This window comes from Typopeltis vanoorti, chromosome 18 (assembly GCF_054136105.1).
Source record: "Typopeltis vanoorti isolate ZY-2024b chromosome 18, IOZ_Tvanoo_1.0, whole genome shotgun sequence".
In the NCBI taxonomy this organism is placed as follows: domain Eukaryota; kingdom Metazoa; phylum Arthropoda; class Arachnida; order Uropygi; family Thelyphonidae; genus Typopeltis; species Typopeltis vanoorti.
In genome coordinates, this window is record NC_143566.1 from 16,792,779 (window position 1) to 16,807,634 (window position 14,856).

At 37.1% G+C, this 14,856-nt stretch overlaps 1 protein-coding gene across 3 annotated transcripts in view; it reads left to right on the forward strand.

Annotated features, from left to right (window-relative positions):
- sd (TEA domain transcription factor 1 homolog scalloped) overlaps nucleotides 1–14,856 on the forward strand; it is a 336,647-nt gene that overhangs the window by 131,187 nt on the left and 190,604 nt on the right. Inside the window, exon 1 of one of the 3 annotated variants that reach the window (XM_090407971.1) lies at nucleotides 1,167–1,292. The exons of the other annotated variants lie outside the window; for them this stretch is intronic. The gene's annotated coding sequence lies outside the window, so the exon portion shown is untranslated. Of the gene's footprint in view, nucleotides 1–1,166; nucleotides 1,293–14,856 lie in introns of those variants that run through there. 3 annotated transcript variants of the gene reach the window in all.

Below are 14,856 nucleotides of genomic sequence, written 5' to 3' on the forward strand. Positions count from 1 at the left end.
CATGTGATTGATGATGAGCAGTTCTTTAGTATTATTCAGTCATAGTAGCACTACCTCTCAGATAGTGTCATCGTCCCAAAAATTAGTGTCCTGAATGGTATTTCCATAGGAGCTTACACAGGACACAAAGGACCTTGTTATAACTTAAAAGCATTAATTGAAGAGCTCTTATATGTGGAAAGACTGCTCTTTCCACATTGCTTCGAAGATGGACTTGCTTTGGTCAGATAAGAAAGAAAATAGCCTCCATTCAGGCTGGATCTAACCTTAACAAATGGTTACTAAAATTTTTGTCTTTTGAGTTTTCTTGTTGAGAGAATATTGCACTCTGATTGTGTCGAGTAGCCACTTTCAGGTGACAGTATTAGCACTTCAACGGGATTAGGCTTAACTGTTTCAGAGATGCTCTTGGTATTGTGGAAGCTCATGTCTAAGCTTTTGCAGTTGGAGTAGTCTGATATACTTTCTTGTATGATGGCGTGTTTCCAACTCTCCTGCTACTCAACAGAGGTTCATACAATCTTTGGGTTGTTCTTTAAGCATACTGACCGTGAGTAACAACCTAATAGCGAAATACAGGGGACAGTATATCTCTATGATTTAAACGTCGGTGAATTGGTCTAGCTGTTTATCGTGCCTCTGTGGGTTTCAGGAAACTCGTGAGTTTGGATTGCGCTAAATTGTGTTAAGGAATTAGATTCCGTATCGAAATTATGAACTTTTTGTGTTGGCACTGCTTGAAACTCGTGTTCAAAGAGTGCTTGTTTATACACAAGGAGATCAAGTGCCCCGGTTTGTGTTTCATCCGCTTTATTTATTTATTTGAAAGCGAAGTTTCTGCTTTTTTTTTTTTTTTTTTCAAATATGTAATTGTTTAGGAAATAGCTATTCATCAGTTCACTTTCTATCCTCTTCTCCAAAAACTCACTCCCCTATTTTTTAAATAAGAAAGCTGCTGAATATACAGTTGTGAGGCTGTGTAAACAACAGCCCTGTAACTCTTCGTCACCGTTTCTTTGGAAAGAAACCATTTCCGCTCTTGTAACTGCACTATTTTTTTCGCTCGTTCGTTCTTCACCACCCTGTGGCCTCTTGCCAGCCAGTTTCGGAGTATCATTCCTTCAGCTGACGGATAGGGTTTCTCAGCCGATGTCCTGGAAAGTGTAGCGTGCCCTAGTTGGAGAACTCGTTGCATCACTACGCTGATGCACGCGTCCACCGGAGATAGACTGTAAAATTTCGTTCTATTGCATGTCATTCCGTGTTTATTCAACTACAATGGAACCTGATTGGTAATGAATCACATCTCAAGTAAATTAGAATAATTTATGGCAATGAATATCCTTCGATAGAATATGTTTCTTCCTTGATACTTTTTTTTTTAAGAAATTAAGGAAAGAAATTTAAATATTTTTAACTGATTGACATATTTAAATAAACAGAATTTTTATATAGATATATATTCCGAAACTATTGTTAGTATATTGATTATCGAATTATGCTTTTTTTTTTTTTTTTAGTCTAATTAGGATCGGACTCTTGATCTCTTTTACGACCCTCCTTTCTGTATGTTTAGCTGATGTTATGTTATTACTTTTCGTGTTACAAAGTGTTGTTCTCACCTGTATAAATTATTGCAGGTGCGCCATCTATGTTTCATCGTATACTTGACTATTATGAGTTCAATATGATAATCTGCAATAATAATGGTATTAAGCTTTTGTGTGTAAGTATAGGTTTATGAGCTGCATCACCATTGTTTGAAGTAAAGCGCATCATACTATTAAATGACATGAAGAAATTTTATTTTTTTTAAACTTTTTTACAGTTCTTTTAAATCAGCCTTGTTTTCTTAACAATTTAAGTTATTAATATATAGTCGGTATCACGAAACGAAGCTGTGTTGCGACCGAGTAAGTACAGGAATAGAAAGAGAGTGCTTAGGATCAAACATAGGAAATGAAAAGGAAGGCGGGATGAGTTTGTGCATCACCGATCGAGATAACAAACTGAAAGCGCATTTAAAAAGTTATCATTGTTGTACTTTGTTACCTTTATATCTGTAAGTGAAAACAGTTAAATCGGAGAAGGTCATCACTGCATTTCACCTGAAAACATGATAATATTTTCCGACTGCAAAATATTTTGCTCAGGAAGCCTGTGAAAGCGGTAACTATCCCGGACATCCGGTGTTGGCTGCCATGGCGCCACTTAGTGTTGCAATGATGTACGGAAGTAATCACTTGAATACCTCGGACCACCGATACACACTTGGGGTACGGCATTCTCAAGCCTTGACGTATTCAGGTAAAGGGAGAATAGGGACTTTCTCCTCTGGCATATGATGCTGGGGGGGGGGGGGTATGGTGTCGCACACAGTGTCTACGGAAATAGGGCAGAAAATGTCCATCGCATGAATAGGAATGGGAGGAAAAAAAGTTGGTCCCTGTAACAATTTTTCTGCTTGTTTCTTAAAAACATTTTTATTTGAAGGACAGAAAGTAATATTTTTTTTTCTCTCTGTTTTTATATAATTTTAGCAGTGCTTGCGCATCATACTTTTAATCAGTTTTGCTAAGTTACGCTTGTTACGATTTATTTTACACCATTTTGTAGTCAGGCAGAGCAGTAGTGTCCTCCGTCTGACATCCGATAACTGTCTTTAGTTTAATGATATCAAGGTCAATACGAATCTGTTGTAAGATGAGAATGACAACCATATGTTGACTTCCTTCCTAAACAGCAGTTTGAACTGATAAGAGTAACTCAATAAGTTATACCAGATTTCTCAGATTTGCTCATATATGATGGTCCGTCATACACCGTCCCACATATTTAAAACTGTCGGTTATGTTTCTCTTCCCCCCGTCCCCTACTTTGCGCTGCACAAAAGAACTCTCGTGTCCATTCAGTGTACGATGAAAGAGTATGATTCACAGTCAGTACAGTATAAAACTGCTCTGCCGGACACAGTATATCACAGGTATTGTTTAGGTGAACTGAGTTAACTTTACAAATCGTGACTTTAATGAATCACAGCTGTGTAGTCCTCATGCACCACATTCATTCCTCATGAAATATATGAGACAGGTGTGCCGGAATGTTTTGGTGCATGCTGTAACTGCCGATTTTGTCGTTATTTTCATTCATGCATGTAGTTATTCAATGGTATTTTATAATAGTTAACCGTTCGTTTTAATTTATGAATTTTTTTCCGCTTTGAAGGTCATACTGGTAAATCAGAATTTGTACGACTTTAATTGAATACCCTTCGACAGGATACATTTTCCTGAATGGTTTTGTTGGTGCCAACCACATAAATTCATATCATAACATTAACTCCTAATCTAATCTCATATCGATAACCTGGAAAGAAAAGCTACAAATATTATCCTGAAATTATTATTTTTTTAAATTAGTTACAGCTTGAACTGTGTATATCGGTATAGGAGGCATAAGCAGCTCCAATAAAATTTATTTATATAATACACATTCATGAAAGGAATGGTTTCAAGCGTCTTTAGACATTCAGTGTCCAGGATGATGATCTCACAACTGGCGATGAAATTCATATATATCTCCTAAATAATATAATTAGTAATGGACAATCGTGTTTGAATATTAAGCACTTCATATTTAGTGGATGAACAATTAGCGGCACATTACATTCAGATTTTAGCTGTTTTGCTTTATCACCTAATTCCATTTTTTTCTTTTTTTAATAACTTCATCCACCGAAAGTTGAGAACCTATAGTATGCTGTTATCAATGGATCATGGATAAGTGTAGAGAATTCCGCTCTGGAGATGAAATATGATTTTATGCCACTTCAGACTTTCCTGAAATCATAGACAAATATCACGAAGACCAATCGGCTTCTTATGAAATGAAACCAGTGCAATCAGGCAGCTTGGTATCAAATTCAAGTTCTGGAAGCCATTATAACTGAATTATTGAAGAGAAATTGAGGAACTGAGTTAGGGATTTCACATTTCGTTGTTACATAGCGCCTCTGAAGCTCATTAAGAACAACTAGTAGACATACACCCTTTGGTTGAAAAATACCTCATATCTATTCTTGTCATAACGGGAATTATTATAAGGACTTTTACAATGGAAGGAAAGAGATTAGTGGGTTTCATAATTACGTTAGCAGGGTTTTCTTTCTTCCCGTAAAACAGGCACAAACTGTCCATGGAACAGACACCTTAACGTTTGAGGGGATGGTGTTCAGTGGCTTTTTGGGATGGGGTTCGGGAATTTATGACAATGCCCCAAAACTCATGTCTACAAGATTGAACTAGCTGGTACCTACCCCCACAGCATGGAAGCAAGCCGATGCCAAAAGTAAATAAATAAACAAAATCTACCATCAACCTATCGATCTATTGTTTTCACCTCAGTGCTGTCTGAAGTAGTTGAGAAGGTTATATCAAAAGTTGACTTCTTCAGCACTGTCAAATGATCATTGATCATCAATATCGATTCTGCCAGTCAAGATCCACAGCAATCTTGCCCACATCATCCACCTTTAGACACGTTCATGACGGAAAGTTTTGGATAAACATTTTTTTTTTTTTTTGCTGCACTTGACATTTCCAAGGCATTTCCCGAGAAGCCCTTAATGCCAAATCCGATAGGATTTGGCATTAAGGGCTTCTCGGGAAGTTGCTGTTTTATGGTCAGCCTTCCGCTCCTAATTGGATTGCCAATTTTCTCTCGGGCCGTTCACAGTGTGAAATGGTGGAAGATTTCCTCTCTTCAAATCTTCCTATTAATATAGGAGTTTTTTGTTTTTTTTCTCATCCACACTCTTCCTCATATACATAAACGATTTTCTCTCACTGACATCAAACGTTATTCACTGTTTTGCTGCCGATAGTATTTTCCATTCCTCCTCATACAGCAGCAAACTTTGCCGTGTTCAAACATCTCAAGTTTCAAGATCATCTGGTGCCCTAAATTCTGATCTTATCATTCTTTTTTGGGGTAATGACAACTTAGTCACCTTCATTGCTTCTCAAAATATTTTGTCTTTTTTCTCAAAAACAAACAAACAAAAAACCTTTTGTTCTTTTCTCCTTACCTTTTGATAATGCTCAGCTGAACAGCCAAGACCAGATTTTTCTTTTCTGATTGAAACCCTGTACAAATAACACAAACACTATACAAGTCCCAAATCCACCCGACCTTGTCGTAGTGCCCCCCACATTTGGGACGGTGCACCGAAAACCCCCACAAAAAATTATTGATGCTTTCCAGATGAGGGCATTTGGCCTAAACTGGCTACCCTTCTCTCACAAATTTTTTTCGGCCACTGAAGTACCATAGTCGGTCAGTTTCTGAATTGTACAACTAGAGTTCACCATATCCTCATATTATTCAACAATAACATGAGCAACTGCCACCCAGTATCCTGTTGCGTTGAATTGTTCACGGAACCTATTACTTCCATTCATCTTTCCTTCAGCCTCTGTTTGGAGCAGTCTTCTCCATGATGTATTCCCCAACTACAACCTCTTTCTCTTGATCATCGTGACACTTGGCTACACATATTATTAATTTGCTAATAGGCCTTGCGGTCTCTCATATGTGGGAGTTTATGTATATATTAAAAGGAAAAAGGAAAAAACATTCGTGCGAACGGAATTTTCATAATTATTTTGTAGATATTTTACTCGTCCTTGTGTCACGATATTTCTCATTTCCTGATTAAACGGAAATGTCCATCTTTAATTCGATAGTTCATAAAAATTATATTCAAGTTCAGAATGCGTTAGATTTACACATAAAATTGCTGAAATTTAACTTACACTTAAGTTATCTTTTGTACCGTTTGAGCACTGCGAAAATCTTTTGCGCAGAAGTTCATAGCATGACTTAGTGACATCACTCATGACATCATCACCTATCGTGTTTTTGTAGTCTATTATTGAGTAGAGCGCCATCATGCGACTGTATGTATATCCGTTGTCACGACACTTTAATATTTCTGTTGCCAATCTTAATATGTTTTGTTAAACGATTGCGATAGCATAATTTTCAACTAATTTCCATATTAGTGCACTTTTTCCCCCTCGCGTGTGTGTGTGTATAGCGTACTGTGTTCCCCAAAACCCTTTAAGTCTTTTTTTTTTCTCTGTAATCCTCTCTTTTTTTTTTCTTTTTTTTTTTGATTTAATGATAATGCGTCATAAAAGAACTTATTATTGGAAAGATTTAATATGAAATGGAATGTTTTGCATTCAAGGAATTCCAGCTAAACATTCACGGAATTTCTTTTAATGTCATATATTTGACCTTTGCTTGCCTCTAATTTTTCGTGTTGTTTCAGATTGCTCTTTTGTAATTACTTTGTCTTAAGTATATGGATTTATTATCTTTTTTTTTTTTTTTCAGTTTATTCTTGTCGAATTCTGTTTTTGATCAGGTCCACTTTGATTTTCAGATGCTCTCATTTCATTAGTGCTGAGGAAACTAAGGCAGTGATAAGATCTTGTGTTCTATCCATTAACTACATGCATGGGTTTGTCTGCAAGCTACTTTTGCGGGACAAAGCCTTCTACCTTTCTTTGCTTGAAAAGGTTTTTGGCATGCTTAACGCAATCTGAACCTTGTTCCTTCCATCCATGTGACATACATCCCAATTGGCACTTATTTTTGGCTTGTTGCTCTGTTGTTCTTTCGAATAAAACGATTTTACCTTGATTGGCGTATGTAACGAGTCCTAGTCGTTTTAATTGCTTTGCATTGCTCTTGTTTCTACACTGTCAGGTTTGTGGCCAAAACCTGAAAATCACATCCCTGATTATTTTTATTTTAATAATGATGTGAATGGAATATTAAATTTACACCGTTGAGAAGGATGTACAAATCTCTTGGTTGAAGGGTAGTAATTTTATGCATATATTTTTAAATGCTTTCACAATTTTTTTCTATGAATGCATTAATCGCTTGTGGGGAACAGGTAGAGTGCTTTCACTCCGCAAAAATTCAACACCGATAATACCTCAAATGTACAAACAGTGGAGAGTAAGAGAGGACTGAGAGTGAGCTTGACTTGTGAATTTGTATTTCAGGAATATACTTGGGATTGACTGGTACACAGAGCTGTAGTATACGAGAACTACTGCTGTAGGATATAACAGACATCCTTATTGCTTTTGTATTTTGATGAAGTGAGATTATTGCATTGTCCGTCTTTCTTATGGTAGCTGCCTTGCAAATTATGTCATGGTAAAAGTTCAGTGATGCATGAGGGCGCTTTCAACAACAGACAACTGCATCGGCCTCTCTTTCTCTTACAGTTTCTGTAAGGTAACGAAGAGTGAAATTTGTAGAAGCTCAAGTGAGCAAAATTTTCAGCGTTATCCACTTACGTCTTATCATAAAAAAATAATAAAACATTAGCAACTCGAATATCTTTATAATGATATTAATTTTTGAGTAAAAGACCTTCAGTAAGACAAAGATATCGAACGTTTTTTTTTGTTCGTTTATTTATTAATAATCATAATAATAATAATAAAGGACGATGCGTTCTTTTCCACATGTTTTTCTTATTATACATGGCCGATTTTCCAAGCCGTGGGAAAGCTGTAGTATTGGATAAAGTAATTTTTGCTTTCACCAGTTATCTGTCAAGGTTGGTTGCCTGTTCTTGCGTGATCCCAGCTAAGATATGAAATAATGGGATAAATTGGTCTATTGGTAACCAACAGAAGTGAGAGTACATGTGCCATATTTCAGTTCTTGTTGTGGTTCGGTGGTGTCAGAGAACCTCTTGCTGTGGATTCTCAGACAGTCGGTTTGTATGTCATGGGCAAATTGTTTTCATTCTCTTTAGCTTTCTCTATTCCTTCTTTTCTTTTAATATACACACAGTAGTGTTGAAAAAATCTTGTTATTAAATAACAGTCTACAAAAGGCTCGTGCTTTAAAATATTGTCGAGTTCACTTCAAGGAGACCTTAACGATATTGGTTATTAACACTTCAATTGGTTATTACACTTGTCACTTTCTCAACTACAGGCTAAATTAATTTTCATTTTTGTCATATTACTCAAAACAATATGAATAGTATGTATATCATTTTTTTTTTTCTTTCGCTCATTTGTAAACATTTGTTTTTGCTGGTACTTATGTTTGCTAAACATTTTTGGTAGAGTGAAATATATACTTCACATCTTCTCTACCAACATCAGACGTTTGCTTTCTGTTCTATCCGATTGTATTTTATCATTACTGATGAATTATCCTTTCAATTCCCGTCACTAGTTATGGTTAGTTATCTGTTTTGCGTAAGCCCTTAAAGCCCACACACAAGCACGCATTAAAGATTTTTTTTTATCTCATTTTTCGCGTGCGCAGCATAATGCAGATACAGCATCAAAGCTTCCTGGCATTTTAAAGCATTCCTTTGCTTCATCAAATGCTTTTGAAGTCCAAAATTTTGCTGCATTCCCTATATTAAATCCCATCTTGTAGAATAGCATGCATGACCAACCAACCCTGAACTTCTCTACCAAGAGTAATATAATGAGTTTTTTTCATGATTGGCGACTAAATCACATCCTCAAGAGTCCACATCCTCGCCATTTCTCTTAAACAATTGCCCTAATCTACTATCGCTTTCAAAGAGTGACCTCTTTCACATTGTAGCGCCTCACACATAACACGATTGTTAAATAATGCCACCGTGTAATGAATGTTTGATATTGAAAATCTCCATAACTAGGAGATTTAGTCTTATGAATTACTGTAAAAGCTAATTTAGAAGCCACTCATCCGAGATTGCAAACCATTCAATGACACGTCCACAGCATGAGTACTACAACTGAGTTCATCAGCAAATTCTGATATCGTTTCTTGTGAAACTGTTGATTGAAGATATTTAATCGCTTGTGGCACACACGTACTTTTCTTTTTCGGGTAATGAATTTCGGTGAGCGGATGCATACTTTATGCGTATTTTGCAAGTTAACTCCTGTGTTACATGAGAGGTCTGTTGCTCATTCCAAAGGTAACTTTTGGGTGTCGGTTAAAACACTGACGCAGTTGTGAATTGCCTCATTGGAGACGGATGCGATCTCAGAGTAACGGTTGCTGTAATTTCGTATCGACTGTTATTGATAGCAGTCTTCTATAATGCACCCCAGAATCATTTATAAATATTACTGTCTTGCAATGCAAAAACGTGAACAGCTAAGACAATTCAAAATGGTTCTGAAATCAGGGATTGATGGTAAACTTTTTGAATATTTTTTACTGTCTAATTTACGTAGTTGCTTTTTTCTTTCTCTCCTTGGTAGATTGTCATTTGTACTCTTAAAATGATTTAAGTTTGAGCGTCTGAATTCTTGTCCAACATCCCTCTCAGATTTCATTTATGTTACTTTAGTTTTGTGTAACTGATCAATGACATACTAAAGACTAAAATTACGTTTTTTTTTTTTGGCGCCCAGATATAGCATTTATTTTGTCCCTCGTGTATAATTATGTAAGGAACAGAAACAATACTTTAGAATCTGTGCTTTCTTCTAGATTTTGGGAATCAGGTATCTAGTGTTAACGCTTGTGCGCCCCTACTGTATGAAAAATATAAAAATATTCTTCCTATAATAAATTATAATATAACGACAATTTATTTATTTATTTATTTTATTATTATTATTATTATTTTTTTTTTTTTTTTGAGGGAGGGAGATCTCTTTAAATTCTAGAACACCAAGGGCCATGTCCCCAGTCTGCCGAAGAAAACTTTCCAAACAAGGGTTAAGTATTTTCTCCACGCACATTTTGTAAGAAAGAAGCCTTGATCCTTATTTAAATCTCGTGTTCGCAAAGAGAGAAGTTTTCTGGCTTGCTTGAAGCCAGAAAACTTCTGCTTGAAGAAAACTTACTTGAAGTTTTCTTCAAGCAGCACTCAGTATACGGTCATCATGGAAATAGTAGGAATGGGGAAGAAAATCCTACCACCACCAAACAGGTATCATCCGAGAACACATGAAATTCTTACAGTAACGGCCTTAGAGTTTCTAATGACTCTATGATAGTTCTAAACAATCAACTATTTCCTTATTTATCGCCACATATTCACCGGAAAATTCATGTACACACAAATACAGTAATAATAATATCAGCAAATACCTCTTGATGTCCTTGCGTAACTAACTTGTAGTTATAAGTATCTTTCGCCCTTAAATGAATAGTTTATGTACTCGCTATCACACTCTGGCAACCAGTTTACACGTAGCAGCCTACCCCACGTCATAGGTTACGTGGTTTTCGTTTTTCAGACTTTGGACTGTTATAATAACGACTCACATTAATCCCGATACGACTAAAGAAAAAAATAAGTATAATACGTGATGATTGAAGGTTTTTCTTTTACTAAAATTGCGATAAGTGAACGACACTGCTGGGGGGGGGGATGAGCAGTATCGTCCACTCTTGTTCTGATCAGCGCTTTAAGGTAAAGAACACAATTGGTGTTTTGACCTGATAGTTCTTTACTTTAATATGATAAATTTCACAAATATGAATACTAGGTTTATTTATTTGTTTTTTCTTGGTGTTAGCTGCTCCCCAAAATATGCTCTCATTTGTACTAGTTTTGAATTTTAGTACTCTACTGGTTATCTTTCATATTTATTCAAGTTTAGTTTCTTTGAGAAGTACAAAAGTTGAACAGTCAGTTACATAGTGGAGTTGTAGAGGCAGCTCCTAGACAAACCATGTACTTAGCTAATCGCACAAGTGAAAAGGCATTTTATCGGCCCTGAAACGCATGCTACAAAGGTTTGTCCACATGATATCTGTAATCATTTTTTGTTGTGATATTTCTCCTCCCCCCAACCCCCATTTTGCTGCATTTCCCTTCCAACCACTTGAACCTTCGCTTAAGGTTTTCTTTTACTAAGATTGTGTACATCTGTGGTCGCTATGACGACAGCCGGGAGAAGGTTGCTAGGTGGGGTGTAACAAGCCGCGTGCGGTAGCATACAAAAGGTAGACTTGCAGCTCGTGGAAAGAGAAAGAAAGGCACACATAGTGGAGCGAGCGGGGAATCGGTACTTGACAGAGAGCCCTAGGGCAAAGATTAATTACTGCAGCTCCCTGGATAAAACCCGCCATAGTGTGGCGCCGGTCAGGGTTGGTGCTGATGTCCTCGGGCCGCGCTTGTCTGCCCTGTCCTTCCACCCTTCGTTTATTTCCCCGTTCTGCTGCCTGTTGGCTGCAGCTGGGAGGCACGCGAACATAGGTGGAGCTCCTTGTGAACTTGTTGCGTCACGTGAACTTCGTAGGGTTATAGACACAGAAAGAAGCGAGTTGATAGTGCGAGATGGGAATATCTCCGTGTTTCTGGTCGTTGCTAGAAGCGATTCAAAACAATCAGCGTAGCCTGGTGGACGTTAAGAAACTATCTGAATTGTCACGTCATTTTCGGGCATTCATAAATAGAGCATGCATAATCACGTGTAATTCGTGGCGCGTGGGGAAAACAAAATTAAAAACCTTTCATTTTCATCGATGCACGTATTTGTGCGACAACATTGTAAGTTGAGGAATTGCAAGATGTTTCAATGGCTTTCTTCCCCCCCCCCCCAAAAAAAAACTGAATTTATTACGCCATTTATCCCGGAAAAGAGAATTGCTAACCACTTATCTCTTTCCGAACTGGAAGATAAGTTGTTACACCGAATCAACTTAATTATCACGAGTAAATAATCCAGAATTAATGTAAAAAAACTGAAATTTCCTTTTACAAGTAACCCAAACATTCATGTATTCCAAAACGATGGTAGCTATCCCTTCTTCGTAGCTGAGACCTTGCATTTAGGAGTTTTAAAATGGTACTCTCCCCCCCCTTTCCAGACCTTTCCGGTTTGCTTTTGTGAACTATAAATGAAAATTCAGTTGGTCAAGAACCTAGGGAATCCATTGTACACAATCAAGTCCCACGCTCGCTCAACTCAGATTCCGCTGCCCATGAAAAGCGAAGTATGGCGCAAACTGTCATGAGACACAGGTGCTTACACGAATCTGTTGACCTGAATTTCTCCAGTTTTCCCTGATTGATTACTATCATCCGCCTTTCGATAATCGGGTTAGTTGGGATTTTGTTGAAAATGAAAGCAACAAAGCAGAGTTTACCGGAAGTGAAATCAGCCATATTGGAACGCATAGCATGCAAGCAGGTGATAGAATAGAAATGCCTTGGTGACGTCAAAGGCGAGACTTCAGTCGATATGCTGTTTCCGTGCAGCTGGTGGATGGAAATGTGTCGCACTCTTAACCTTCGTGGTCGAATTGCGTGGCCGTGTGATTGGCTTGCTGATTCGAAGAGTGGAAAGATGGATTAGCTAAATGACCCATCTAACTGTTCACTGTTTGCCGCAACTAGCTTCTCATTTCCATCTTTTGGATTAACTACGTAACTCAAAAGAGAGCCGTATTTAAACATCACCGAAGAAAGAAACGTCTGTGGTCATCAGCGGGACTTCTTCGAAAATCAATCTCATATATGAGTTATAAAACTGAGAATGCAATTATAAAAATGTTGACAAGTGGGGGTTCTGAAATAGAGAAGTGATTCTGACTGGAGTGTGTGTGTGTGTGGGGGGGGAAGGTAATCCCTGCTCTTTACCCCTGCCAGGTGGTGTTCAGTTCATAGGTCATTACGTCCCCGCTTGCACTCTGTGGTGACGTCATTTGTGCATAGACATCGGATTCTATTCTCTACGATTTTGTAATATAGACAGATTTTGAAAACAGAGCAAAATTTTGTTTCTCCCATTTTATCGCCAGTTCCTTTATCCATTCGAAGTAGGTACATTACAGCGGAAAGTTGTAATGAACTCATTTGTCGCCTCCTTATTGAATACGAAGATAAATGTAAAAGACTTTGCCAAGTTCTTTATTTGGCACATCATGATATTATGATTAAATACCTTTTCCCTGGCAGATGGCAACAACACTGCACTAGGTTTTGCAGCATTCCAAACCTGGAATTCCGTAAAAGTTCGGGTCTCCTGTCCTTATCATTCCTTGCTCCTGTTGTTGGATTTTTGTGATTACAAAATGTTACCCGGCGACAATTTTTACCATACTGGACTATAAATATTGACGGAAGTAGTTTAATCATGCACGAACCAGTATGTACAATATAGAAAGTCCCGCCAACCAAGAACTTCAATCATATGAAAATGAAATATCATTTCCAGATAACTTTGCTGCCATTCAAAGCAGATATGTGATAATTAGGGACGTTGATATAATAGTCTTCACATTTCGTAACTTACGTATGAACCTAGGGCATATTATAAGAAACATACGAAAGAGCATAAAAAAACTCGCTAAAGAGGTACAAGATATTATATTCTTAACAATACCGTATGGTGAATATACAATAAAAATAATGTAATATTTGGCAAAAACGATTTGATTTTTCGCCAATTTTAAGATCTTTTGGACAAAGGGATTCTTTAAAAAATGAAGGATGCTATTAATCACTTATTATTATTATTTTTTTAATTTTGAAATATAAGTGAGTGAGCAGCACGACACTCAGAAGCTATGATCTTCTGGCCGTCAGCTGCCTCCAGTTGCGCAGCAGCGTGCGGCCCCAAAACAGTTACTGCAGCTGCGCATAACATTGGTGACAAAAGAATAATTATGATTTATCAAAATTAGTATAATTTTGTCATTTGCAACTCGTGAAAATAAAAAAGTTGAGAGCAGAACTGTCATAATGTTCGTCTAGCCTCAGACACGCGTTCTAACAGTAATATAGTATATTACCAAAAATAATAATAAAGCCACTCTTAAAGTAGATAATTCTTCCAACTGCGCTATGGTAGTTGGAAGAACGACTGGGCAATATTAGAAGGGTTCCGGGACATCCGGGTTTTTCATCCACACATACAGGAAAATCGGCCAGAGAATACACGCAATTTACAAACAGATACGAAGAGCGGACGATAGATGGCGTAGTGTGTGAATACTGGATTATGTAATTTGCTGGTGGACCGTGGATGGTGTATGAATGGTAGTGTTATGCAGGTGACGTAGAGTACTGTAGGGAATTTTTGGATCCCCGGAGGTGTAACGTAATAATAATAGTTACAATTTCAGGAAAGTATTTCGCTGCGACTCAAAGTCTATGCAGTTTCGGCATTTATTCCATCCTCTAGCATTTGATTGTTTGTGCTTCGTGATCACCCCAAAATTTATTCATTTATTCGGTAATCACTCCATCCTCAAGCCACTATCGTTTCGATGAATGTTACTGAATACCTTCTTTAGTGGGCGAAAGTATTAGACATCGAAAAAAGTTTATTTACCTTAATATCTTCCTGTAAGTAATAACCAAAGTTATTACTTATAGGAAGACCACCAGTGTTCATTATTACATCCGTATAATTATTGACTTGACCTGAGAAATAAAATAACATACTGAACTGACTTTTGTTTCAAGGCCAAAGCACATAAGAGCATTTTAAAATTTTTTATTTAATATTTAATATCAGTTTTAAGGACGATTTTGATCGTCGCGTGAGACCGCCAACCTAGCTTGGAAAAAAAAAAAAGTGTTTGGTCCCGAGTGCAGCGGAATCGGATTATCTAATCTTTAGCTCGCCCTCAATACTAAAATAGGTTCATAACCTTTCGTTGGTGGGATGCACATAAAAAAAAATAATAATAATAAAACTTTCTTTGTAATAAATTGCACGTCTTCTTGAGCAGATCTCACTGCATCATTTATGAACATTGTGGTATGCATTATTACACGTAGAAATTAGTAGTTAATCTTGTTAAAAAAAAAAAAACAGCGAGGTATAAATTCATTACCCG